The sequence below is a fragment of the Anguilla rostrata genome, chromosome 8, assembly GCF_018555375.3.
Source record: "Anguilla rostrata isolate EN2019 chromosome 8, ASM1855537v3, whole genome shotgun sequence".
Lineage (NCBI taxonomy): Eukaryota > Metazoa > Chordata > Actinopteri > Anguilliformes > Anguillidae > Anguilla > Anguilla rostrata.
The window spans coordinates 53,060,989-53,087,758 of NC_057940.1; the positions used below are offsets into that span (position 1 = coordinate 53,060,989).

At 47.8% G+C, this 26,770-nt stretch overlaps 1 protein-coding gene across 1 annotated transcript in view; it reads left to right on the forward strand.

The window, feature by feature from the left end:
- The window catches only part of LOC135262044 (receptor-type tyrosine-protein phosphatase U), a 64,662-nt gene that overhangs the window by 1,668 nt on the left and 36,224 nt on the right, over positions 1 to 26,770 (forward strand). The gene's annotated exons all lie outside the window — the stretch shown is intronic.

Consider the following 26,770-nt stretch of genomic DNA (forward strand, 5'->3'; position numbering starts at 1 on the left):
GTTTTGTGTTCATATATGCTATTGATAAGCCATCTAACCAAAATACTTATTTCTCCGGAATGTAAACTTAGTCCTTGCTCGCACGTAGAACTGGATAAATAAATATCACATTTAGAGTTGTTTTACCGGAAAGTTACGCAGCGAACAGAAGTCAGGCATTTCTGTTGATTTTAAATGATCAGAATCAGCTGGGACGTGTCTCAGCACTTAACCAACAAGGTAATCAACCACCGCAAAGATAAGAAGGTAATTGGGAAACGGAACGCTTGCACATAGAAAATGGATTTACCCTGAATGAATCGGGGCACTTGAAAGCGTAACTTTAACCTGTCTTCTGCTTCGGTTATTGTAAGCGTTACATCGAAACACATGGACACATATCGCCAGCTACCACTGGTATGTCTGATATTGAGGGGTGAAATAGGTTTGCGATGTTACAGCTACCGATACATTGTGCTTATTGATTTGAATCCCAGTAAAATGAAAGTGCGCACCAAGCGTTATCCATTAGTTTTATGCCTCTCCATCGAAGCAAAGATACATGCTTTTTTATATTAAAATCCATTCTTACATCAACAGTCACAAAAAACCGCATTGCTTTGGGTTTTATGCTCTGCAATTATCATTAGTCCTTATCACCTGAGCGGACATATTCTCCCTGAATATTAGCCCCGATACATTCACTATAAAGAAAGTCAAATTGTTAACGGCCGGGTCACTTCGTAATTGTATCGCTGCTCGCTTAAGCATTCACTTAAAATGCACAAACACCGTGTATGGGGGAACGATTTTGACGCTGTCCGTGCGCGCAGGTGCGCAAAATGTCAGGCGGCGTTAGTTTGTAAAGGCAAATTTCCACTATGTAATCCCAACGCGCCAAATGTGCCTGTGCATATTCATGTTAAAATAGTTAGAACTACTCTTTTATGCTGATTAAAATGTCTTGTCATACTGATTTGTATTGTTTTATTACTGTTCTAAGGTAGAGAACCCTCCCGCATTTTATAACAACTAGGAAAGTAAAAAAAATACAAAAATATAAATAATAGTAATAATAATAATAAATGTAGCAGACGCAAATGACTGTTTTTCCATCGCAGCAATTTGAGTCCATTCCGGAGAGTTCATGTGGAAGTGGTACGACAAGCTCAGTAAAAGAGATGTTCGCAATTAACTACCTCTATGTACTGAAACAAGTTGGAGTGGGGAGCCATTCAATCCTGCACGTTTTTTTGAGTAGTGGAAATGAACCCAACACATTCATTGTCTACAGTATCACTACATTTCTTTAATCAGATAGTAAAGCTGTCTCAGACCCGTTTGTTTAAAATGCTAAGTATTAGGGTAGTTCATTTATTTACTAAATAATTAATCTGTAGCACTGATTGATATTAATGTTGTCTTTTCGGACTTGATTGGAATAAATATGATGTTTAAACATGGTTATTGATAGGCTGTTTAGTGTATTATATGATGGTATAATAACATTAATCAAACGGTTGCCGATTGACTTATTCCCTGTAATTTGAATGTGGTTGTGATTTTGTGCTTTTCTGAACAAAAGACATGGTTGGCTAACAGTCGCACACCCACTGTCTCATTTCAGTTGCATTTTACTGCAATTCAACGGAACCAGCGCGGATGATGCTGCACGATGCACTAACATTGCCACGGAGGACTATGTGTACTATCTGCCCAGTACAAAAATAGCTTTGCATATAGGGTGCGCGTCATCTTGTCTTTTGCTTGTCAGCGTATTACCTTTTACCCTACAAATTATTATTATTATTATTATATTATTATTATTTTGTCGTGCAGTTTTGCTATTGTCTTGCTGCTTTTACAGCACAGTAGACATTTTTGCCGTTCATAACCCTGTGCTTGCCGTTCATAACCCTGAGGTTGACAGTACGCAAAATAGCAGGAATGAACGGCGAAAGAAAAAAAAAAAAAAAACACTCACTCCACTGCTCTCGCGATCCATATCGTCCCGGACTGAATCGGTGATTTCACTCCCCCAAAAGCGCGCACTCACCTGAAGTAGCCGCACGTATAGCGCAGAAACGCATTATGTTTTCAAATGACCCACCCGTTAATATGGACCAACAATCCCTTGTTTGGAGCCCTATATTTCACAGGACTTAACTTTATTTACCCAGAAACGTCACATCAATGAATACGCACTATAATATAATAGAATTGCGCTCATTTAGCGTTTATTATGGAAATAACGTATTAATGGCTCTATTAAGTAGGCTTGTGCCTGTCGGTCTCATTGTCACAACCTCTGGATCCGGAAAAATACATAAGCGGTCAGCCTTTAGGTTTCTGTCACTGCCGTTTTGAAACCCTGCTCAGGGGCATACTGTATGGTTGCATCAATGTGATAACGTAACGCAAGAGGGTTCTGAGGTCAAAATAGCACAGTGACGCAGAGGGGTAAGCGCCGTTCTGGAAGTGCTGCGCCTGCGCTGAGCATGCTGGGAAAAGCTCCCAGCTGTCTGTGCAGCACCTGCTGTGAGGTGCACTGTGGCGAAGACTGTTCGGTGCACAGGAAGTACCTGCCAACAGGCTGGGGAGTCAATCAACACTTCTTCCAACTCTCGCTAACAATTAAAAGCAGTATTTTTTTCCTTCTTCGCCAACAGTTTGATGAGTTCAGCAGTTGTTGAAACCGACTTGCCAAACTGAGTTTTGTGAAGAAAAAGTGCAAGGCTTGTGCTTTCCTTTAAGTCAAAGTTAAGAAAAACCGTTCAATTGTGACAGGCCTCAGTGAAAGACAGTACTCCATGTGTCAATCAGATACTTTAAGGTTGTAGTTAACCCTTTAAGGTGCAAGATCACACACGTGATTAGAATCTTCTTAACTGAACATTCTAATGCTGACGCAGCAATAACTACTGGTAACTGAACGTAATGGAGTTCTAGAACACTGACAGAATTTTGATTTTTTAAAAAGCCCCTCCCCAAAAAAAAAGCCCTACTCTTAAAAGGGTTGTTAAGTTTACTGTCTCCTCAGTGTTGGCCTTTGGGATGGGATGCTTTGCTGGCTTACTATTTGATAGGCTGTGATTGAACGCTGGTAGCTGAAGCATGGTGGGTGCTGGGGGATAATAGGGTGAGACTCTATTATAATATTATAATAGAGAGAATATCTAGAGAGCATGTAAATGAGCCTTTTTCTTTGTGGGTCCCGCTTCTCCAGAAGAAAGGGGGCGTAAACGCATTCGTGTCAACGTTACAGACATGAGTTTCCTCTCTTTTTTGGCACTATACTGATTTTCTGTGTGATTTTCGTCATTTTCTCTAGATATCGGTTCTGTTTACTGCATTCCATTGATTTATAGATTTCTTCTCCTTCTAAGTCATTATTTCAGTGTTACTGTTATTTCTTCCCAGTTTATGGTATTTTTGAGCTTCATGATTATTATTATATCATACACGACATAGCCAAAATATGTGGACACCCTAGTCTAATTAATGGTTTCGGCTACTTCAGCCACATCCATTTCTAACATAAAAGCAAGCATACAGCCATGCAATTTCTGTAGTCAAACATTGGCAGTAGAATGGGTCGTACTGAAGAGCTCAGTGAATTTCAATGTGGCGCTGCCATAGGATGGCACCTTCCCAACATGTCAGTTTGTCAAATTTCTGCACTGCTAGAGCTGTCCCAGTCAACTGTGAGTGCTGTTATTGTGAAGTGGAAACGTCGAGGAGCAACAGCAGCGCAGCCCGAGTGCTGAAGCATGTAGCGTGTAAAAACTAATCTGTTCTCAGTTGCAAGACTCACTACTGAGTTCCGGACTAGGTTCAGTTAAGAACATTCTAATCACGTATTTGTGATCTCACACTGTAAAGGCGGGGACTTTTGTTTTCAAAATTCTAAGTCAGTGTTCTGTAACTCGTTCAATTACCAGCAGTGATTGTGACATCAGCATCAGAACGTTCAGTTAAGAGCGTTCTAATCACACATTTGAAATCTTGCACCTATTACTCTAACGTTAACGCATCTCATTGACACATGGAGTACTGTCTTTCACTGAGGCCTGTCTGTGGTCAACATTGTTTCTTAACTTTGACTTGAAGGAAAGCACAAGCTTTGCACTTTTTCTTCACAAGTTCCAAATTACTTCCTGTGGTTTTCGACTGAGATCTTTAACAAGCACATATGGATATGGGTGTGATTTTCAGGTGTCCACATACTTTTGGCCATGCAGTGTATATTATATACATTTATATTAGATTATATGTAAGATTACATAAGGCATTATATGAATAATAATAACAATAAATAATATAAGTATTGTTATTATTATTAGGTCATTTTATTTTCTGTTGATGTATTACTGTACTGTATAATTTTCTGTACGTGTAATGCCATGGTATAGTGACAAATCGAGAGTTTCATCCGATTGGCTCATCTCCGGCTGCTGCCGTGGCAACGGAGGGGAAGAGAAGCGGAAAGTTTGCAGTTTCTTGACCTTGAGGCGGCCTGGTCGCCCTCCCCACACCAGGCCATGTGTCTGTCTGACGCGTCTGCTTCATGCATCCGCTCCCTTTCCCCCCCGAAACTACACCAGCGACCGTAATAGGGTTCCAGAGCCCGTGCAAGCACCCACTTTGGAGCTCATCGCTCTGTCACTTATGACTGTCACATGCCGTGACTACTCTGGAAAGAGCTGGACACACAGAGGTGCGGAACTTCTGGTTTTCTCCGGCGTTTTATTTAGAGAGAGAGAGAGAGAGAGCAATCAACGAAACACAAAACGACAAACCTTCGCCTGTCACCCTCACAGGATCTGGGCAAAAACAATAAACTAAAACAACAAAGACAAAATAAACAAAATTACACGGGTTGCTTTTCAGCTGCATTCATCGTACGGGCTCTGGCTCTCTCTCTCTCTCTGTCGTAGGGGATCCCCGGTCTCAACACCTATAAGAAGCACACTTTTAAATCCCGGACTGATTCGTAACATCATCCAGGTGTGTGCCTACTTAACCAGTAGGCGTGGCCCTCTAATTGCCCTGAATTCCTCCCGCAAACCGAACCCTGCCACAATGACGTTCACTGTGCCTGCAGGATTGCACAGCCTGGGCAGTCCTGTCTTTCCAGGACCGCGCGCTGCCGTCAGTGCGATGCAAACTAAGATCGAGTGAGTGTGGGGAAAGCGCTGAAATGCATTTATTTATTTATTTTCCCTCCCTCCCAGCTGACTTGTCGCAATCTGACGTTCAGTCGGGGGATATATTTTTAGAACGCGCCTCCAGGATCGAGGCAGATGGATCGGGAATGTTAGAAGTATGTTTAGTGAGGTTAATTGCTTCTGCCACATCCTTCACAAATCAAACGCACTTTAGGAATGCAAAGCAGGCATATGTGGCAGGGTGGGCACGATCTCCATTGTAGACGGTTTTCTCCGAGACGGTGTTTACAACCGAATCCTGCTTTCGTTCATCCGTAGTTGTGTGTCTGTCGTTCCTGGAGTGCTTTTCTCCCACACACACACACACACACACACACACACACACTTACTCACAGTCTTTTCCAGTTCAGACTTCGAATTCTGTTTCTGTCTTTGGAGATATGTAGTATTTAGTGTTAATCAGTTTAACCACCAGGGTCCAAGTTGAACTATGCGGTTGTTCCCTGTACTTGGACCGGTACTTCTCTCTAGGGGTTTCGTCATACTTGTTCCTGGTTATGGTTATACACTTTGTTGTACGTCGCTCTGGATAAGAGCGTCTGCCAAATGCCTGTAATGTAATGTAATGTAATATATGTCTTGGCTACTGGAACCCTGTTTTGATTTTTGTGACTGAAAGTTTCAACGTTTTTTTTCCACTCGTGAAAAAAACCTGTGTTTGCTTTTTTCCCCGCTTTTGGCTACTTGCTGACATTATATGCGTCTGTACTTAGTACAGCCTACTTTAAGGCTTAAGTCAGGTCTTACCTTGGACTGAGGTATAGGTCTCTCTCTCTCTCTCTCTGTCTCTCAGTTTTAGACACTCTGGACACCCTGTGTATGAAGTCCCCAGCAGACTGTCCCTATTTCTGCACACTCACGCTTCTCCGAATCTCAGTGTAGTACGGGGTGTGTGCCAACCGGTTGGAGTCAGGAGGAGGGGGCGGAGACAGACAGAGACAGAGACAGACAGACAGACAGACACAGACAGACACAGACAGACACAGACAGACAGACAGACAGACAGACAGACAGACAGACAGACAGACAGACAGACAGACAGACACAGTGCACAGGGCGCACCTCCCTCTCTGCGAGAAGTGCTAACTGTGCGAGCTTTTAGCTTTCGTACTCATAGTCAGAGAACTGCCGAGGTTTTTCCAGCTGACACTCTGTCACCCCCGCCACCGTCACCGTTAGCGACAGCCAACAGCCGCTGCCATTGGCCGTGCAGCGCGGAGATGAGCCGCTCTGGGGCCTCGGAGTGATATCTATGGTCCCCCTCCCTGAAATAACAGTGCCACCAGCGGTCCTGACAGCGGCTGACGGTGCAGGGGTGGTGCTACCGTCAGCAGTTTTGGGGTTTTTTTTTTTTAGCGGCGCGGCGTAGCCTGAAAAAGGACACCGGTACGGGTGGCTCGTTTTTCGACGAATCCCCTGCGCCGGTTTTGCCGCGACCGTTCAGCTCAAAAATAAAAAAAAAGACACGGGCCGTTCACAACTCGTCCGAAGGTTGTAGAAAGGGAAAGTCTCAGCCGCGCCGGGACGATCGTTCGATCGCTCGCTCGATTTCTGTCACCCGTTCTCGTGGCCGAGGCTCGGCAGAACGATTTAAAAATTTTTTTCCTCAAACGACCTGGCGTAACCATGGCTACAGTGCCCCCCCGTGTACCAGGTCAGAGTTGCCCCCGATTTACAATTCCGGAATCTGCAAGCGAGTGTTTTTAACGTTTTTGTTTATTTTTTGAGTGGGGTGATGATCGCAGCTGCGGTTTGAGACGCTCTGAGACGTTGCTGCTCGACGGCGTACGCAGCCGCACTCGAACCCGAGCTTCCCCCGGTCTCCGTACCCGAGCACGCTCTGTGAGGCGTGTCTGCGAGAGACGGCGTCGCGTTTCCCCCGTCCCCACGGTCCTCACTAGATCGATAAGCAGGCGATCAGCGATCGATAAGCAGGTGATCAGCGAACGATAAGCAGGCGATCAGCGATCGATAAGCAGGCGATCAGCGAATGGCCTCGTTTACTCTCATTACAATCATACTCCGAAAATGTCCTATTTAATCTTCCTCACCCTCATTTCAAAACTTTCATGAGCTTATAAATAAAAAAAATGCATCTGCTCTAATTTTGTCCCCTACCGCTTCTAATCCACCAGAAGGAAAAACCTGTCAAAAACGTCTGAGTCTTAGCACGAGGCTCGGGTGCTGATTAGAAGGACAAAACAAAAAAAAACCTGGGAAAAAAAGTCTGTATTAGTCTATTTGTTCGTAAGGAGTTTGGTAATCAGGAACACTATGTGAATAACAGGTACCAGCTTCGGTAAAGGACCACAGACTGAAATGTGAAATGATTTCTGCACTTTCCCCTGGACGCAGCGATGTGGGGTGGGCGGACTGTTCAGTGCTGTGTCTGTTACCCCCCTCCCCCCGCCCCCCGCCCCCCCAGGCTGAGTGAGTCTTTCCTCCAGGCTTGCCGAGGCAGTCTCTTGCTCAGTCCTCGAGTGCATCAGCGTCACCTTTTTGAGTTAAGAGTGTAGGGGCGTGCGGGGGCAGTGTTGGGGGGGTGGTATTGATTTCAGCTCTGTACGCTGTCAGAGGCGGCTCATCAGCTGCGGGCTAATCCGTGCAGCGGTCGTCATCCTCTCTCTTTCTCAAATCACTGGGGTGTCAAGGGTAGAGCTGAGGTGAGAGGATTCACATCCCCCCCCCCTTCCGCCCACCATCCTGCCCCCCCTCTTCCCCCTCTGCCCACCACACCCCCCCCACCCCCCACCCCATCCTGCTTCCTTCCTCTGGCCAGTAGCAGGAGTCGCAGGCCCCGGCGGAGATGCGGCAGACATCCGGGTCCCCGGGCCCTGCCGGAGAGCTCGGTCTCAGAAAGGTTCCGGCCCACGGCCGCGCGCGTCGCCAGGGGCGACGCGGTCGCTGATCCGTGGTTCCGCCGCGGCCGCGTGGCATTCCCGAGCGGTCGCGCCGGTGGCCTCCCGCCCTGTTAGCGTGTTAGCACCGACTGCGTTAGCACCGCGTCCTAGCCCTGCGGTCGTCTTAGTGGTCACTACGGTTTCCTCTGGGGCCTGGCTAACCGAGAAATGACAAACGTGAAAACAGAAAGCAGGAAGCTTTGAGAAGAATTCCTGTCTTGTGCTTGTTTAACATGTATTTGCGCTGAACATGCTCTTGTCTGGTGTAAAACACATGGCCAATGAGCCGATTCCTGTGTAATTTACGTACCAGTTCCATATCGAGTGAAATAGCCGGAAAGATGGAAACCGGCAACCTCTCACTCTTGTGGCTGGAAGTGCGGACGTCGGACGCCAATGCAGCAAATGTGCGGAAATCCATCTCGCTGGAGCCGTTCGGCTGTTTCCCTGTGGGAGAATACAGAACATGGCAAGACTGCAGTCCGCAATGTATGGCTGATGAATCCGACCGTTTTAATTAACATTGAAATTGAGATGAGACACATCGCTGTACAGTGATTCATTAACGGAAGTAATTGGAATTAGATTTAGTAAATCTTTTTCAAAGGCACACAATCTTTGTTTTTTACACAAATGTATCATTCCATGCTTTTCGTGACCCAAGCTGGTTGCATTTTCATTCATAACAATTAATTGATAATTAATTGTTAAACTGCCGACAGTAGCCGTGCGTTTGATGTCTGAGAAGCTAAACGGAGGAACAAAGTTACTGATATTAGCCAGCAATTAATCACAGAAAACGCAGTCAAATTAGCCGAATTTAAGACTTCGTCAGTGAAGCGTAGTATATTTAAAGTGCTCAAAGCTGCCAGACAGAAGGACTGTAGGGTAAAAAATTTCCTCTCGTTAACGTTACAGTCATCATCAGTGAGTTTCTTTTTAATGAGAGGCATCAGTCATTTCCCTGTGGGGCTAAGCAGGCTTTTACGTGATCATATGAAATACAGAGTGTTGTGAGGTAGGTTTTACAGCGTTATATGGTGTGTTAAGGATATGCTGTGTGCTGTGTAATGCACTGCACTATGGGGTGAATTGTGTCTGGCAAAGGAAGAATAATAGGATTTGATTTTGGGACATTGATTCTCATGTAAACAAACCCTTTGTGTTCTCACATGAGCATGACCCGGCCCTCAGTGTTTTGTGTTTTTTTTTGGAATCCAGACGCTCCATCGAGGCGTGCACAAAAGGAAAGTAGGTTATGCTTTTGTTTTTGTATAGATACCCCTGCCCCTGCCCCCCCCCCCCCCCCACAGCGGGCTTCTCTGTGCCGTGAGGCCGGGCTGACCTCCTCCTAATCGCGTTTCCGAAAACAAAATCCGCATCGTCCGCGGCAACGATCCCTGGGCCAATGAGGACGGGGCGGGGCGAGCGGTTTAATTGGGGCGCCGGATTGGGGTCGCCGTGGCGAGCGTCGGTTTGCCTGTGACGGGAAACGGGGTCCCTGTGGCCTCTCAGACATTAGGCGGTGCCCCCCACCCCCCCCCCCCCCCCTCAGCCTCTGTGGGGGCCCCCCTGTCCCTCCCTGTCCCCTGACTCGCCTGGCCCATCTTAATTAAGATTCAGATTAAGTGGGATTATGCTGCCGGGCTGGCCGATCGGGGAATAAGGGGAGAACACGGGCATTAGCCACGCGGAGAGCGGATTCGCTGATGTGGGATTTGGGCTGGCTTCCCCTTTCGAGGTACGGCATAGGCCAGGGCGCGAGAGGGATTGTGGGTAGTGGGACGCCGCGGGTTGGGGGGGGGGGGGGGGTCGTACCTCTGCTCCCCCGCTTAATTCGCTCCGTTTGTTTTTTCCCTAATGGGAGCACTGTCAGGCCCCGCTGTACTGATTTCAGAGCACTACAGGTAAAAGCTCCTTTCACTGAAAATGCAGGCAGTGCAACTCGCACACACACACGACACACACACCACATCACACACATACCACATGCACCCAGCACACACACACACACACACACACACACACACACATATGCACACACATGAACACACACACACAGACACCTGAACGTATGCACACATGCACACACTGAAATCTTCTGCGCTTCCACAATAAGTGGAATGGTAAATTGCAATTTTTTGTTTTATTTGCTGCTCTATGATTTAAAAAAAAACAAAAAAAAAACGTCTGTTTGATGAATGAGGGCTGGTATCTACATCACACTTTGGAGCGTCTGCAGTAGGCTTTTCCTATTTATTTCTTTCTTTGTATATCCCTCTCTTCTTCTCTCCCTCTCTTTCCCACTGTACGTGCGCATACATATTCTTAAACGGCGCGACTAATTCTATAAGAGGGCGAGAGAGAAGAAGGGAGGGGCGAGGGGGGGGGATCGGGGGGAGATGACAGACAGAAAAAAACAACGACATGAGGTGCATCTAACCTCTTGGCCTGATGGCTCAGCTGAACAGAATTGATGTCCTTTTATTGAGTTCAGTTCCTTTTCATTTGTCAGGGACATTGTCACAAAGATGCTGTGCAGAGAGAAAAAAAAAACAACGGGATTTCTTTTGTGTTCTTGTGTGGGGGGTATTCTTTTTACTACTTGTAAAGTAATATAAATTAAATAAAGTCAAAAATAAAAATGCCATGTGCTCAGAAGACAGTACAGTCAGCGGCACAACACTGGGAAGTGGAAACAGAGCACACTGACATTCAGAAACAGAGCACATTGACATTCAGAAACAGAGCTCTTCCTTTTCTCACTCTGAAGATGTGTGTGCTGGGATTGATCTTTCAGCTGAGCCGACTTTCCTGCGGTGCTGGCAGAGGAATCTCTGACCCCCAAAGGCAATCTGGAATACCATAGCAGAGGGTACTCCAAATTACTATAACACACACGCAGTGCATACCGACGCAACATACACTAACACGCACACACACAGCACAGCACACCCAGTCACACACGCACGTGCACACACACACGCTCCTGGAGTCTGAAGTGGTGCCATCCTCCATGACAGGGACTGTTTTTCTTTCTTTCTACCACCGCTATCTCCCTCCCACTCTCCCTCTCTCTTTCCCTCTCTCTCTGCCCTCCTCTAGCCCCCCCCCCCCCCCCCCCCCCCATCTCGCACCATGTCCGTCTCCTCCCCTGCACTCTCGGAGAAAAGCCTGCTCGTATATTGTGCGTTTGACGCATTTACAGACAGTACTTACAGCCTCCTGTAGGCCTGGGTGCTTTTCACCCAGAGCGTGCACCAGTGCAGCCAGCTTCCTGTTCTGGACAGCCGTCTCCACATCTGTTTGTGGTTTCCTTTCAATCAGCTGCCAATCAAGGCCTTGAGTATAAGGTGTTTAGTCTCTTTAGCCAATCAGTACTGGTGTTTGACACCCCTGGCCTACACTGTGATTGGACGCTGTGGTCCTCCAGTACTGCTGTTTGACACCCCTGGTCCACACTGTGATTGGACGCTGTGGTCCTCCAGTACTGCTGTTTGACACCCCTGGTCTACACTGTGATTGGACACTGTGGTCCTCCAGTACTGCTGTTTGACACCCCTGGTCCACACTGTGATTGGACGCTGTGGTCCTCCAGTACTGCTGTTTGACACCCCTGGTCTACACTGTGATTGGACACTGTGGTCCTCCAGTACTGCTGTTTGACACCCCTGGTCTACACTGTGATTGGATGCTGCGGTCCTCCAGTACTGCTGTTTGACACCCCTGGTCTACACTGTGATTGGACGCTGTGGTCCTCCAGTACTAGCGTTTGACACCCCTGGTCTACACTGTGATTGGACGCTGTGGTCCTCCAGTACTGCTGTTTGATACCCCTGGTCTACACTGTGATTGGACGCTGTGGTCCTACAGTACTAGCGTTTGATACCCCTGGTCTACACTGTGATTGGACGCTGTGGTCCTACAGTACTAGCGTTTGATACCCCTGGTCTACACTGTGATTGGACGCTGTGGTCCTCCAGTACTAGCGTTTGATACCCCTGGTCTACACTGTGATTGGATGCTGCGGTCCTACAGTACTAGCGTTTGACACCCCTGGTCTACACTGTGATTGGACGCTGTGGTCCTCCAGTACTAGCGTTTGATACCCCTGGTCTACACTGTGATTGGATGCTGCGGTCCTACAGTACTAGCATTTGACACCCCTGGTCTACACTGTGATTGGATGCTGCGGTCACACACTGACTCAGTTCATGGGTACGTCAAATCTTTTAAGGAGCTCCGGCCAAAAGCCTGGGTTGTTTACCATGCAACTCGGGGGCAAATTCACAAAGATGGGGAATTCTATTGCTTTCTTGCTCATTTGACATGATAAATGTTCACTAAACTTTTATATCCAGTTGACTTGAATCGCTATGCAAAGCCAGTAGTTTTGTGATCTATCCTAATTAACTTGTGCTGGGTGCGGTTAGCATGAAGAAAAGAGGCCCTGAGGTTTTTGGGAAAATAGGATTCATTTCGACATCCTGCGCTATTATTATAACAGCTAGGGGTGGTGGCCATTAGCAGTAGGCAAGAGTTGCATCAGTAAATGGCCAGTAATCTTCATTTGTTTTGTTTTGTTTTTGTGCTAAATATCCTTGTTTTCTGACTTGTTTAATGTTTGCAGTTACCGTAATTGATCTCTCTTTTTAAAAAAAAAAGCCTTTTCAGAAGAAGAAAAAACTGCTTGTTTAGTGATTTGCACTTTTTTCACCTGCTAGCTCTATAATTGTATAATTTTTCATTTACCTGTGGCCATTTATCACTGATTGCTTTAATGGGAGTACCTGCACCTGCAGGATATGAACTGAATTACAGCTGAAATTCTTTCAAGGTAGCTTTTGTAACGTTTGGTTATAACCCATTGTCCTAAGCTATAACTACTCGTTGCCTTTATAACCTATACCTATAGGTAATATTCCCAAATTACAGATTGGGGGTAGCTGAAATTAATTCTGTCACAGGAAATTTGATTAATGAGTCTGTTTTTCTCTGTGAGTATACATTCAGTCATAATATATCACGCTGTTACACGGTTTTTTGCTACACGTTTAATGAAGTGTAGTCAGTAATATTGTTCCGGTAAGCGCGTGGCACGTGTAGATGGACAAAGAAGCGCCTGGCCTTTAACTCCATCCATGAGCCCAGAATTTTCTGAAAATGCTGAATATGCTAACGGCTCGAACTCAAGGCACGGATAAGTAGGCTGGAGGAACCGATGCCGACGCTACGTGTGTGCTCGTCTGAGAACGCTGCAGATTTCAAAATTAGAAAGCACCGAAATCCATTAACCGTATTTTGAGCCGTCTACACGGAAGTTTACGTCTTCGCCTTAATGAAGATAGCCGGAGTTTTGGAATGGCTTGCTATCGTTACGGAGCAGGTGACGGTTTCAGCACTTTGGTGTCCTTTCGTGAATCACCTTAATGGCATCAAGGGCAAAAGCGATGTTCAAATGTCGCAGCTGGGTGCACGGTGGTTCCTTGCTGTTGCTTCACAGCCGGGAGGGTATGGGTTCGAATCCCACCCGGGTGGAGCCTATCTGGGGTGGGGCTCATCTGGGGCGGGGCCTTTCTCGGGGGGGCGGCCCATCTGGGTGGAGCCTATCTGGGGTGGGGCCCATCTGGGTGGAGTTTGCATGTTCTCCCCGTGTCGAGTGGGTTTCCTCCCACAGTCCAAAGGCATGCAGTTTAGGTGAATTGGAGAGTCTAAATTGTGTGTGTGTGAGTGTGAGCGTGTGCCCTGCGATGGACTGGTGAACTGTCCAGGGTGTATTCCTGTGTCTCATCCAGTGCATGCTGGGATAGGCTTCAGCACCTCTTGTGACCCTGACCAGGAATAAGCTGGTATAGATAATGGATGGATGGAGTTCCTGAAGCTATGTTGATAGCAATGTTTCTAAATAACCCAGTTTATATATTTGTGATATACAGTATGTAGGGAAATGTACGCATACAGTGAATTATGGGGAAATTATTTTCTACTAATGCTACTAATATTTTCTCCATGAAAAATATTTTAGCTAGTAGTTTTTTCCCCCCAAAAGTTGTATCTCAATTTATTACCTCTAATTATTCTTTTAAATTTGGTAATCTCAGTCTTTACTTAAAGAAATTCTAAGTTGAGAAATGTGCTATTTTGGTTCATTCCGTTGAATCATTGTTAAATAGCACTGAGCTACAGTATATTTTATCTTACCTTATGTTCTTTATCTTTATCAAGGGTGTGAACAGATTTTGATCTGTATATACAGCTGTGTATACACAATTAACTGCGGGGAAACTGAAAGATTCTCAGGGCTATTGATTTAACTGCCCTCTGCGCTTGTGGCTGTCGAAACATTTAGCCCCCCGAGTCGTCTTCTCCGCACAGCACATTTCCGTGCCGGGCAGAATTAATCACGGACGCGTCGATAAAAGAAATTTTGGGGTAGAAGCTCTCTCTCTCTCTCTCTCTCTCTCTCTCGAACCGAGCCGGCGTTCCAAACCGAGCACATCGCCGACGTCTCTCTCTCTCTCTCCCGGGAAAACGGCCGCCGTGCTTCCCTGCTGCTGCTAGCGGCGGAGCGTTAGCGACGATTGCCGTGGATGCGGTACGGCTAGCGCTTCTCCGGAACGCCGCTCGGGGGCCTTATTGGGACAGGGCTTTTTGGGGGGGGGGGGGTGGGGGGCGGGTAGCTGTGCGGTCTCTCCCAGGAGTCACCGCAGCCGGTCAGTCAGCCAATCACGACCCTTGTTGCTGGTCTCCTGCGCGAATCGTCACGACGCGGGGACCTGTCGCTCCGGCTCGGTCAGACACGTTGGATCCTGGGAGACGCTGTGAACAAGGCCTTGACAGCCCCCCTGGCTGGGGCCCCTGGCTGGGGGCACCCTGGGTCAGGTTTATGTAACATAAAGCGCGGGTGGGTGGTGGTACGGTTCTCCAGAGCTCAGCGCTAACCCAAAAAGCAACACAATTAACTCCCACGGGGGGGGCACCGGGGCTAGAAAGCTGTTACATCCCTGTCGCTGATGCACCCGGCTGGGGAAACGCGATGCAATGGAAGCTGGGTAATTAGCCCTGGATGAGGCCATATGGTACCAGTAGCGCAATTGATCAATTTTTGCATTATTTTGCATGATAATGTTCGGGAGAACTTTGGGGGGACTTGTTATGAAATATTTCCCGGGTGGCGTACAGTAAAGCAGTTTGGTCCGCTCTCGTCGCTTCCGGAAATAAAAAAAGGTTTTGTGTCTTGAATTAGTTCTGGCCCCATGAGCCCCGGTGCTCATTGTCTCCATTTAAAACGCAGCTGCGACCGGAAAAGTTTTTCTTTTTTTTTTTACTTACGGATTTCACTCGTAGACGCGGCCCTGAGATTTAAATTTCCACTTCATTACGTTCGTTTAGCTGACGCTCAGATCTCGAGTGACTTGCATTACAGGAGGAACAGAAGTGCATAAGGCAACTATGCTGGCCAAGAACCGAAGTATAACATGTGTATATATATATACATATATATGTATATAGACTATATATGTATATAGACTACATTCTTGAAAAGGCCTGACAGGAGACAAATAAAACTATAAAAAGTGCCATAACTTAAATTAGTGCGATGGGGAGAGAAAGGGAGGGGACTGAAGGAGCTTTGTGGAGAGGTGGCTGTTCGGCTGCACTGGACGATAGCCAATCACCCTGCTTCGCTGACCACTTTGGGAAGTCCATTCATCAAACTCAAAGTCAGTTTTAACTGCTGTAAATTTTCAAGGCGTGTGAACGTTGAAACGTGTGGCGTGTTGGGTGGGGGGGTGGGGTGTGATGAGCTACGAGGAAGTGCGCCCCATCGTCAGGGTCAGGATCACAAGACGCACTTCGAAGAATGTAACCAGGCGGGGTCATGAACAGTTTGTACATTGTTGTTTAAACACCTTTGGCTTGCTTAATTTTCCCAATGGTCACTCGAGTGAACCTGACCTACGAATATCTGCTTCTGGAAAGCAGTGGCCTTGGTGGTATCGGAGTAGCTACGGAGCGTGGTTGGCAATGGGGTGTGGCGAGTGGGTGGGGAGTGGGTAGAATCCTGCTTTAACGAAACAGGACCCAGCTTCTTCCCATGGAGTCAAATCCATGACGAGCAGGACTACCGCATGCCAGCAAATACTTTATGAACAAGTAAAGTTATGTAAATCACATGGCCAGCGGGAAGGTCACTGCAAATACAACACAAGTATCGCGTGTTACAGGAACCGCCCACGAACCACTGTATGTGTACTTGTAGGCTTGCTCCAGAGCGGGGTCTTGTCAGACAGAAGTCTAATCACACGCTCACTGGCCCCCGTGCGTGGATATGCACCATGCTGCAGTCACTGCAGCACAGGGACATCTCCGAATCTTTTATTTATTTCTGTTCATCCTTTAATTATCCAGGACGGGGCTCCAATGAGACTGGCGTTTCATTTTTAAAAAGGGCGATTCCAGCACCCAAAAAAAGACATCAGCAGTCCGCAAACGAACTGCGCATCCGAGACCTCTTATAATAAACGACAGAATGAGCATCTCCCCCCCCCCTCCCCCCACAGAGTCAGCTGAAGTCCGCCCCCTCAGAGGGATCGTAAGGAGGCCTCCGATTTCACACGCGCGGACACTTTTGGGACAGCGATACCAGACAGGCGGGGGGGCGGGGGGGTGAGAGTAGGCTGCCTGCGTCTTGACGCAGTTTTTTTTTCCCCGCGCAGGCTGTTAAAACCGACACTCTCCTGCGCAGTGCGACTGCGGCCCGGCGCAGAGTTATCGACTTTGTCCCCGATCCCCGGTTGACCCCGCGGATCCCGCGCGGTTAAATTTGTAGTCGTGACCAGCAGGTAGCCGTCCCGACAAGCAGCAGGAGCCCTTCGCCTTTATTGGCCGGTGCCGTTTTGGGGGGGGGGGGGGATTTACGTCCCCCGTGTGCCTGTAAGGGAGCACTCAATTTCTCCGTACCCTAACAAACTGCGTCCTGCTCTTGGCCGCGGACACGCACTTAACTCACGATGATGCTGTTCGTGCACAAATCACTAACGGACGATACGCGTCAGCGGCGTAGTTCGATTCGACCAACCGCCGCTCGCCGGCGAATGGGGTTAGTTTCCTGCGGCGAACTCCCGACAGTTTGGGAGAGGCCGGAGCAGCACGTGCCGTCCGAGGGACTTTTATTTTGAAGTTCTCCGGCCTACCGCTTGTAACGACCGGCTCGAAGCTGACACACGAGTCAGGGAAATGGCGACTGGAAGGAACAGCGAAGGAGTTTATTTAAATGAAGAATGGAGATGCAAAATTAGTGGGGGAAACAGAAGTCAGTAAATGTCACCGCGAACGCAGGTGTTGATTGGGTGTTTGTATGTGCTGTCGGGTGTTGTAAAGCAACAAACACTAAAAACAGCAGCCAAACTAAACATCCATGTGGAGAGAGAGAAGGAGAGAGAGGGATAAAGAAAGATGGAGAGAGGGAGAGGAGGAGAAAGAGAGATGGAGTGAGAGGGAGAAAGAAAAGGAGGGGTGTGATTGGAGGACAGCTGGACGATAGTGGAACTTGTGCGTGCTTTTCTCTGTTCAGAACAGACACTCTCCGTATGGGGCTGGACCTGCTGGTGATTCAGTACACAGTGTGTTCATGAAGACGCAGTTTTGAGTGCGCACGCTCGTGTGCGAGACAGAACCGGCTCAACTACCTATTTGTTTTGGATTCAAATACTTTTCTACGCTTTACTGATCTTGTCTGGTGCACTGGCACCGATGAAATACTCTCAAAAAAGTAAAAAAAAACCCTGCCTTTTGGTCCTATTGGCAGGCTCAATTACACCAGGCAAGATCAACAGAGCACAGAAAAGTATTTGAATCCAAAATAAATACCTCTTTGCCCCAGGTCTGGTGTGAGAGTGAGAGAGAGAGGACTTAAGTGGGCGCCCGAAAGTCTCCTCAATCTAGGCTGACCTTGCCTCCACCGTCACCAACCACCGCAAAACAGAGTACGCCAGGTAACAGGAAGTGGGGCGTGACCGGTATGAGACATAAGCGTATATTATACCGCCGGCGCACGCAGCCTCTCTGGTGCACAGTGGGGCGGCAGTGTAGCATAATGGCTAAGGAGTCGGTCTTGTAACCTAAAGGTCGCAGGTTCGATTCCCCAGTAGGACGCTGCCGTTGTACCCCCCCCTCTGCTAAATGCCTGTAAAAAGTAAAATAAAATAAATAAATGTGTTGTAATAGAGATGCCCATCACAGTGGACCAGCCGAGTCCTTCTTGTGACTTTGGACCGAAACCCTCCCTCCCTGTGCGCTGCTGTGGTGAATTATGCTAGGCTTCGCGGGCTCACGACTGACTTCACGATTCATTCATTTCGTTTCATCTCGCGTCGCTGAACGCTCGTGGCACGGCGCACGTCTGTGTTTTTGTCGCGCCTCGCGAACCTGACGCCGTTTTTTTGTTGCCACGCCAACTGTCTGGCGCGCTGCAGCAGCGGAGCTCGGCCGACCGAATGGATTTAACAGACGTGATTGGCTGTGGTCTGGCGAGTCGGAATCCTCGGCCGCGATCCTTCTGTTGTTAGCGCGACGGTAGCGATGAGGGTTTTTTAGTCAATTATGCAGCTGCTTTATTTAAAAGAAGAAGAAAAAAACTAAATCTGACAGTTGCTCATTTTTAAGTCTAATGTGGTGTTTAGAAACCATGGTTAAACAAAAAAAAAAAAAGAAAGTCAAACAGCCAAAGCGTAGTTTGCGGAACAAAAGACCCCTTCTGTTCGTTAATTTTATTTCAGACCTAGCAGCATCACTTGATCGAATTCTAATCAGCCAGGCTGCTGTATCGCTGAGACCGGTAACAAAGGCATTAATAACTTTTATCAAAAAACGAAAAAGGAAAAAAAAAAAGAAGTACTTTATCACAGATAACAAGCCCAACTGCTAAGCTTAGCAGCTATTTTCAGCTATCTGCTTGTGTCAGTGGTGCTAATGGAGAGCGAGTCTGACAGTGCTGCTCCAGCTCAGCTCTGCAGTGTCTTCATCTGTAGAGGGGGATTGCCTGTTACTGAATCTCACACCGTCTGGACTGGCGGGTGGGGGGGGGGAGGCGGCCACAGCGTAGTAAAAAGATACCGCGAGTTAAGAGGTGGTGCCGATTAATCACATGACCAAGTTCATCCCCTGAATGTGGAAACTCCCACTGAGTTTTTTCTGTGTGGGGGGCATTCTGAGAGATACGGGATAGGGAGGGGGGGGTTGGGGGGGGGGGGTGGGGTCACTGTAAATGGAGACATCCTCTTGCTTGTGTTTGGCCAAGTGTTTGGAGTGTATTGGGGAAGCATCAAAATATACAGTTCTTTCTCCTCATGTTTTCTCCATAGGCGAAAAAACACTGATTTAACACGTTAGGCTAAATCTGATTGTGTGACCGCTGATTTGGATTCAAAGACTTTTCTTTGCTCTATTGATCTTGCCTGGTGTACCTGAGAGTTTATAATTGGTTACAATACACCAGACAAGATCAGTAAAGCATAGAAAAGTATTTGAGTCCCAAACAAATACGTATTTGACCCAGGTCTGGTGTATATGCATTTTTGTAGTTCAGTAAGGGTGTACATTACATTACATTATAGGCATTTAGCAGACACTCTTATCCAGAGCAAGTTACATTTAGCATTTACACTGCATCCATTTATACAGCTGGATACACACTGAGGCAATGCAGGTTAAATACCTTACTCACAAGGGTACAACAGCAGTGTCCTACCCGAGAATCAAACCTGTGACCTTTAGGTTACAAGACCAACTCTTTGCCCATTATACTACCCTGCCAGGTATGAAACGCTGCATTGCATTATGCTTTAAACTATAAAGGCAGTGGCTTTATATTAACCTTGTGATACTTCCTGCAATGTCACGCCTTCATTATCTCTGCAGGCGATGGCAGGTGATTACACAGGGCTGAATATGTGACAGGGAGGAAAAGACTGGGACAATCCAGTGTGTGTGTGTGTGTGTGTGCCTGTGTGTGTGTGTGTGTCTGCCCGTGCGTGTGTGTTTGCATGTGTGTGCGTGTGTGTGAGCGTGCGTATGTGTGTGTTTGTGTGTGTGTGTCTGTGTCAGCAAGGTTATGTGTGAATATGAATGTGTGTGGATGTGTGTGTGTGCCTGGGTGTGGGTGTGTTTGTCTGCACATGTGTACATGCATGTGCGAAGTGTGTGTGTGTGTGTGTGTGTGTGAGAGTGTGAGCGTGAGTGTGAGCGCGCGTGTGTGTGTTTTCCTCTCTTGTGGGCTGCAGTTTGCACCAGCAGGCTGTGTTTATCAGGCACATTAGCCGGTTGCTGATGTTTAAAGAAGATTAGATGGTGCGACTGATCTGTGCTGCTGAAACTCTCCTCCTCTACTGCACCAGCGAGACGTGTGTATTGCTCTTCTTATGAGCGCCCCAGACAGGGGGGCGGGGCTCAGAGCAGCCAGCGCGCCTGAGTGGCTGTCCCCCGGGTGACAGGCGCTCGGTGGGCGGGGTCAACGTCACCGTTCCCCTGGAGGGTCACGCGCGCGTCATCCGTCATCTGTCCCGACGAAGTGATTCATTATCACTCCGCCATGCGCTGACAGCGATCTAGACTGCGCGGCGGTGCGAGAGAACGAGGGAGGGGGGGAGAGAGAGGAGGGGGGGAGGGGGGGAGAGCGCGAGGGAGAGGGGAGGGGAGAGAGAGGGGGGAGAGACGGGGAGGGAGAGAGCGAGGGAGAGAGGGGGAAGGAGAGAGAGAGACACCACAATGTTGTTTGTATTTCATCTTGTTTGTATTCCTATTCCTGTTTCTGTGTGTATGCTTTGGCAATATCTACAAATGTATTTCATGCCGATAAAACATTTTAAATTTGAATTTGAATTTGTGAGCGGGGGGGGAAGGAGAGAGAGAGAGGAGAGGGGGAGAGGGGGAGAGAGGGGGAGAGAGGGAGAGAGGGAGAGAGAGAGGAGAGAGAGAGAGAGGGGGAGAGAGAGAGGGGGGAGAGAGAGAGAGGTGAGCCGTTGCATTTAGTCATGTGCTAACAGATGGCAGGAAAGTGCTGTGCTGAGTATAAATCACTGCAGCGGTGTGGCTGACAGGCTGGGGTAAAGTGTGATTAATGGGGGGGGGGGGCAGGGCAAGAGCCTGGGCCCTCAGCGCCTCGCTGTGGGGGGGGGAGGGGGGGGGAGGAGGGACCCCGCACCCCGCACCCCGCACCCCGCACCGGGTCCTCAGGCGATCTCAGACGGATAACTTAACTGTAGCACCCAGCTTAATGAGCCCATCTGCTTTACCTGACTGTGGAAAGACGAGAATGAATGAATGAATGAATGAATCAGTGCATTTATACAGCACTTTTCCTGAACGCTCAAAGTGCTTTACAGTGATGAGTGGGAATTCACCTCACCCACCACCAATGTGTAGCACCCACCTGGGTGATGCACGGCAGTCATTTTGAGCCAGAACACTCACCGCACATTAGCTGAGGTGGAGAGGGAGAGAACCTTTTTTTTCAGCCAATTAAATCAGGGGATGATTAGGTGGCAAGTTTGAGAGAGCCAGGTTGGGAATTCAGCCAGGACACCGGGGAACCCCTTACTCTTTGCGACAGGGGTCATGGGGTCATAGGGTCGACTGCAACTCTCTCCATGCAAGCCTGCCAGCTTGTTCCATACAGCCACTACAGATGATTCAAAATGCCGCTGCCCGACTCATCTACAACCTTCCCAAATTCTCCCACGTCACTCCTCTGCTGCGGTCACTCCACTGGCTACCGGTCGCTGCCAGGGTCAGGTTCAGAGACTTACCGCCACTCTCGTCGTGCGACCGAGCGGGGTTGCCAGGGACGCCACGGTCGCCGGGGCGCCACGGTCGCCAGGGATACCGAGCGGCGTTGCCAGGGATGCGTCGGTCCTGCGTCCCTGACGCGCTACGTCTGTGGTGGAGCTCTCGTTGGTGTCGCCCCCACACAGGCCTTAGCGCTGATGTTCCCGACCGCCACACAGGAAGCACTCCTCAGCCTTTCCATCGCCCACCGTTTCCCAAGAGCGCAGCGGACGTGCCACTCTCAACGTGGCACAAGGTGTTAATCTATGAATATGAGCTCCTGTGTGCCAAACAAATCTCTTTAACGGCTCAAATGATATCATTTGGAAGCACAGTTTTTTTGTATCCTTCTGTATACTGGTGAAGAACATTCTTTCAAGACCAGTTTTCTGGTAAAATACAAGCTAACGGTAGCAAACGAACAGGGAAATTAAGAAATCTTATTTTTGTGGTGAAGTATGTTATTTTATGAACAAAATATGGAGGCATGACACGGCCTGTTCATTCTAGTATGGCAAAATATGATTGACAGGTTGCCGAAGTGATGCATCACCGATTTGTTGAAATGTAAATCACCATGATGCTTGCATAAGCAGCCTCACCTTCAACAGACAAAATTATTAAATGCTCTGGTATTGGTTAGTGTCTATGAACTTAATAAATAATAAAAAGAAAAAATGTATATATACTCGGATGACTAAAACATGCCTACTGTTTTTCTTTGTCTCGTTATGTATCACACAAGTGGGAGAAAGAAGATTTTAATTTCATTAGTCATTCGTTTCAGAGTCATTAGTTGAGCTAAAACATCTAATTTTGAGCTAAGACAAGTTCACACAGTGTATGCCCAAGAACGGTGTTGAGAAACAATGTAATATAAATGATTTTATTTTAAGTCCCAAGGGAAATATAGCTTCCAGGAGCAATTAAAGGGACCAAGTCAAAAACACACATGCCTATGCAAAAAACATATATATGCGTATTCCTATTGAGGTGCTTAGTCCCCCTAGCAAGTATCAAATGTCTACAAAAAAAACTTTTTTTCCTGTTTTAAAATTTGTCGAGCTCCATCGCACCATTCTATGGTTTAATTAAGCCAATACTGTAGAGTTAGTCTCAGGGTGGAGTTCTCAAAGAACACACCGAGTTTCATCGCTTTATGTCTGACTGTCTGGGATTTATGCGCTTTTTAAATGTTTTAAAAAGCCACGCCCACGTGCAAATTTGTCGGCGAACTGTGTGCACGTTTTTAAGCATGGCAACTTTTTTTAAATGCTGGATTTAAAGATATCTGTGAGTACATGCTACAGTCCACGTTTCATGCAAGCCAGTCAAACCATCTTGGAGGAGATAGATTTTAAGTGTTTTTTAATTTATTCAAAATGACCATAAATCCATAATTGTTGGCAATGGCTGATTTATTGTGTGTGAGATGGGGGATCTTTTAACATTAATTTCATGTCTGTAATTCAGACAAATCAGCACCTATCTATTTCTAACCAATTGGCCAATCAGCACCAAGTTTGGTCAGTAGTGGTTGGGAGATGCCCTCTATCAGTGTGCCCAGTTTCATGTGAATCAACCAGGTGATAGTGGGGACAGTGGCATATGAACTAACAAAATCCAAAATGGCCACCAATCCAAGATGGCTGAAACCTAAATGCATAATGAGGCGTTTAGTCACTGCAGCGAGTTTCAAACATCTACGTAATACTGTGATTTCTACTGAATGTTTTTCATTTTTAAAAATCACTGAGCTGTATCGCGCCTCCCTGTGGTTAAATCGAGGCAAATGTTTAGGGCTGTCTTCAGGATTCGGTTGTCAATAGACACCAAGTTTCATCACGTTTTGTCATGGTTTGGAATTTATTAGCTTTTTGGTAAGAAGCCACAACCATATGCAAATTCATTGGCTTACTGCAGGCAGGATTTTGAGTGTAGCAACTTTGTTTATGCTGAGATTTAAGAAATTCTGAAGTTGGTGCCAAGTTTTGTGCAAATTGGTCAAAGCATCCAAGATGAGACTTTAAAATTTTTTTTAAAATTTTTTTTTTTTAGGTTTTTCAATAAAATACTAATGGTGGAAAATCTAACCAATGCACTTTCTTGGGGTCGGGATAAATTTGTCCTGTGACAGGAGCGGAGTATGAGAAAAAAGAATTTTCATTCTAGGTCAACGCGTTCAAGAGGTAAGGCCCGTCAAAGTTTGCATTTTCAACCATTTGTTGTGGCACCACGGAGTGGGCAATTAAGGCCAAAATGGCTCAGTCTTCCTTCGGCCTACCCATCCAGCAAAAAAACAAAAAAAATAAAATAAAATGCTGAAAACACAGCAGGGTTTGAGCAGTTTTACATTCAAATCGTGCCTAATCCCTAATTAGGGACTGTGCAAGAACTTAAAACTTTGATAGACGAATTCCATGAAGACGATTGACTCATGTCTTCTCGATGTCTTTGCACAGAATCCATCCACATAAGATTTGAGTGTCCTTGTTGGGCCCCTTTACAGATGCAGGCAGCTCATTTTCCACAGCCCAAATGCGCACATGCCTACCATGAAGAAAAAAAAAAAAAAGGAATCTAATTTCGGGCTTTTAATGAGACTTGAACTGTGCTTTTTAAAAAAGAAAAGAAAAAAAGAATAAAACATTGTTAACGGTTTAGGAGCTAATTAGAGACGGGGTCTGATATGCGAGTGCATCGGTGCGCGTGAAAGGGATTCAATTCCGCGTGCGATTAGCGGATTCATTTCGCCGCGCGCTGCTCCTTTCTCCGGACGATTTACCCATCAGCCCCTGGCGGCGACGCGTCCCGGGGAACCCCGCGGGGAGCCGCCGTTCGGAAACGCCTCGTCTGACGCCTCCCCCCCCCCCCCCCCTGGCGGTCGGGAGCCAGAGTCGCCGCGGGCTTCGCACACTTCGCCGAATTCGCTGGGAGTGACACCGGCCTTTTCGCCGCGCGCGCGAATTCGATCCGTCCGTTCTGTGACCGCCTACTCCACGTCAGGGTCGCGGTGGCAAGCTAATTTCATTAGCTTCACTGTGACGTCTAATGTGCTTGTTTTTTTTTTTGGGACAACCCCCTGTTGGACTGCGATGATATTATCACACTAAAATTCTATTTCGTTTTAAGTTTTCGGAAAACGACTCCGCGTATGCAGCCTATCAGTCTGTAATTGGCCCAGATTCCTTTGCAAAAAAAAAACAAAAAAAGAAATTTCACGGTTGATAGTTTTGCATAAAAATGGAAGTCACGTCCTTTACCTTTATGCTTTGACAGGCACATTAGTTGCTTTTTGGGAATAATGTGTTGGGAGGAAATTTCTCGTTCCCTGGAGGCTCCAGAACAGCTTTAAAATCTGCCGTGAGGGAGGGGGGCCGAGCTGGGACTGTTAGCGGTGTTTGGTGAGGTGCATTAAAAATTGCTATTTATTATATGCATTTTACGGGCTGAGAACAAGCAATATAAAACAGCAACTGCCTTCGTTTAAGGGAATTAATTGAAAATCTAAAATGATTTGTAAATAGTTTAAAAAAGAGAAACATTTCCGATCGGCGCTCAGCGGTGGCCTGCTTCCAGTCGCCGCTCGTGCGCGCACAGTGAACAACGCACACGGCGACGTGGCGGGGGGGAGGCACGCATTTGACTTCTGGCTTCGTCGCGACGCTATTTTTCTGCTTATTTTGACGCTTGCACACCTGACAGCTCCCTAACGACCCTGCAGTCCTATTGGTGCAGACAGCCGACACTGCGGATGACAGCCTGACTGACACGCTCGCTCCAGCTCCGAAGCCCCCGGGGTGGAGCGGCAGGGTGCGAATCGCTTTCGTTTTATTGGCTTAATTAAATGTCAATCGCGCGTACCCGGGACGGACGCGTGCTGATGGTTGCTCGGCGGGGGTGGGGGGGTCCGAGGGGGGTGGGGGGGGTATGATGATAAGGAGGGAACACCCCTTCCCCTTCCGTGTTTCATGTTGGGTTGACTGACGATGTGGGCCGACAGCCCCCACCCCCCCCCCCCCGCCAAAAACCCCCCCAGCCTTTCATCTTGCGAGTGAGAATGAAGCCAGCAGCTCCCTCACCACGGAGTGATGCACAGTCACCTACGTGAACTAATACAGACCAGCAGCAAGGAGAAACAGACAGAGCTCTGTGCCACACACACCACCCCCCACAAACCCCCCACCCCCTTAAATCAACAGGCCGGACGGGCCTCCTGGATGTGTGCTCTGTCAACTGTGACAGCCCCCCTGATGGGTGGTTCGGACCTCACATAACACCCCCGTCCTGCGAAGGTGGGTGTGCATGCCCCACTGCCTCCTAGGTGGTGCTGTGCCCCACCCTGCCTGCAAGGTGGGTGTGCATGCCCCCCCGCCCCGTGCCTCTGAGGGTGGGTGTGCATGTGCCCCCCCCCACCCCGTGCCTGCTGAGGGTGGGTGTGCATGCCCCACCCCCCCCCGGTGCCTGCGGAGTGTGGGTGTGCATATTTAGCCGGTCTGTGCCGCAGCAGTAGCCCTGTGGTTCTGGTTCTGCGCTCGGTGGGCAGGTCGGGATTCGATATTTAACGGTGGCGTGCTCCGCCTGGGAATGTGATTACCCGGTGAAGCGCAGAGGGGGGGGACTGGAGGGTCCAATCAGCAGCGAGCGTAGCAGCAATTTAATTTAATTTTCGTTGCCTTTTCCCTTTCTTAATGTCGGCGTGTCGGAAATCAACACTCTATCTGCGTGCCGAGGAATAGTTCATTTGAAGTGCAAGCAAGGTTGACTGTAATTTCTTTTGATTGATCAGCTCTGGGTAACCTTTGACCGAGGAAAACTTCTGAACTGTGTGTGTGT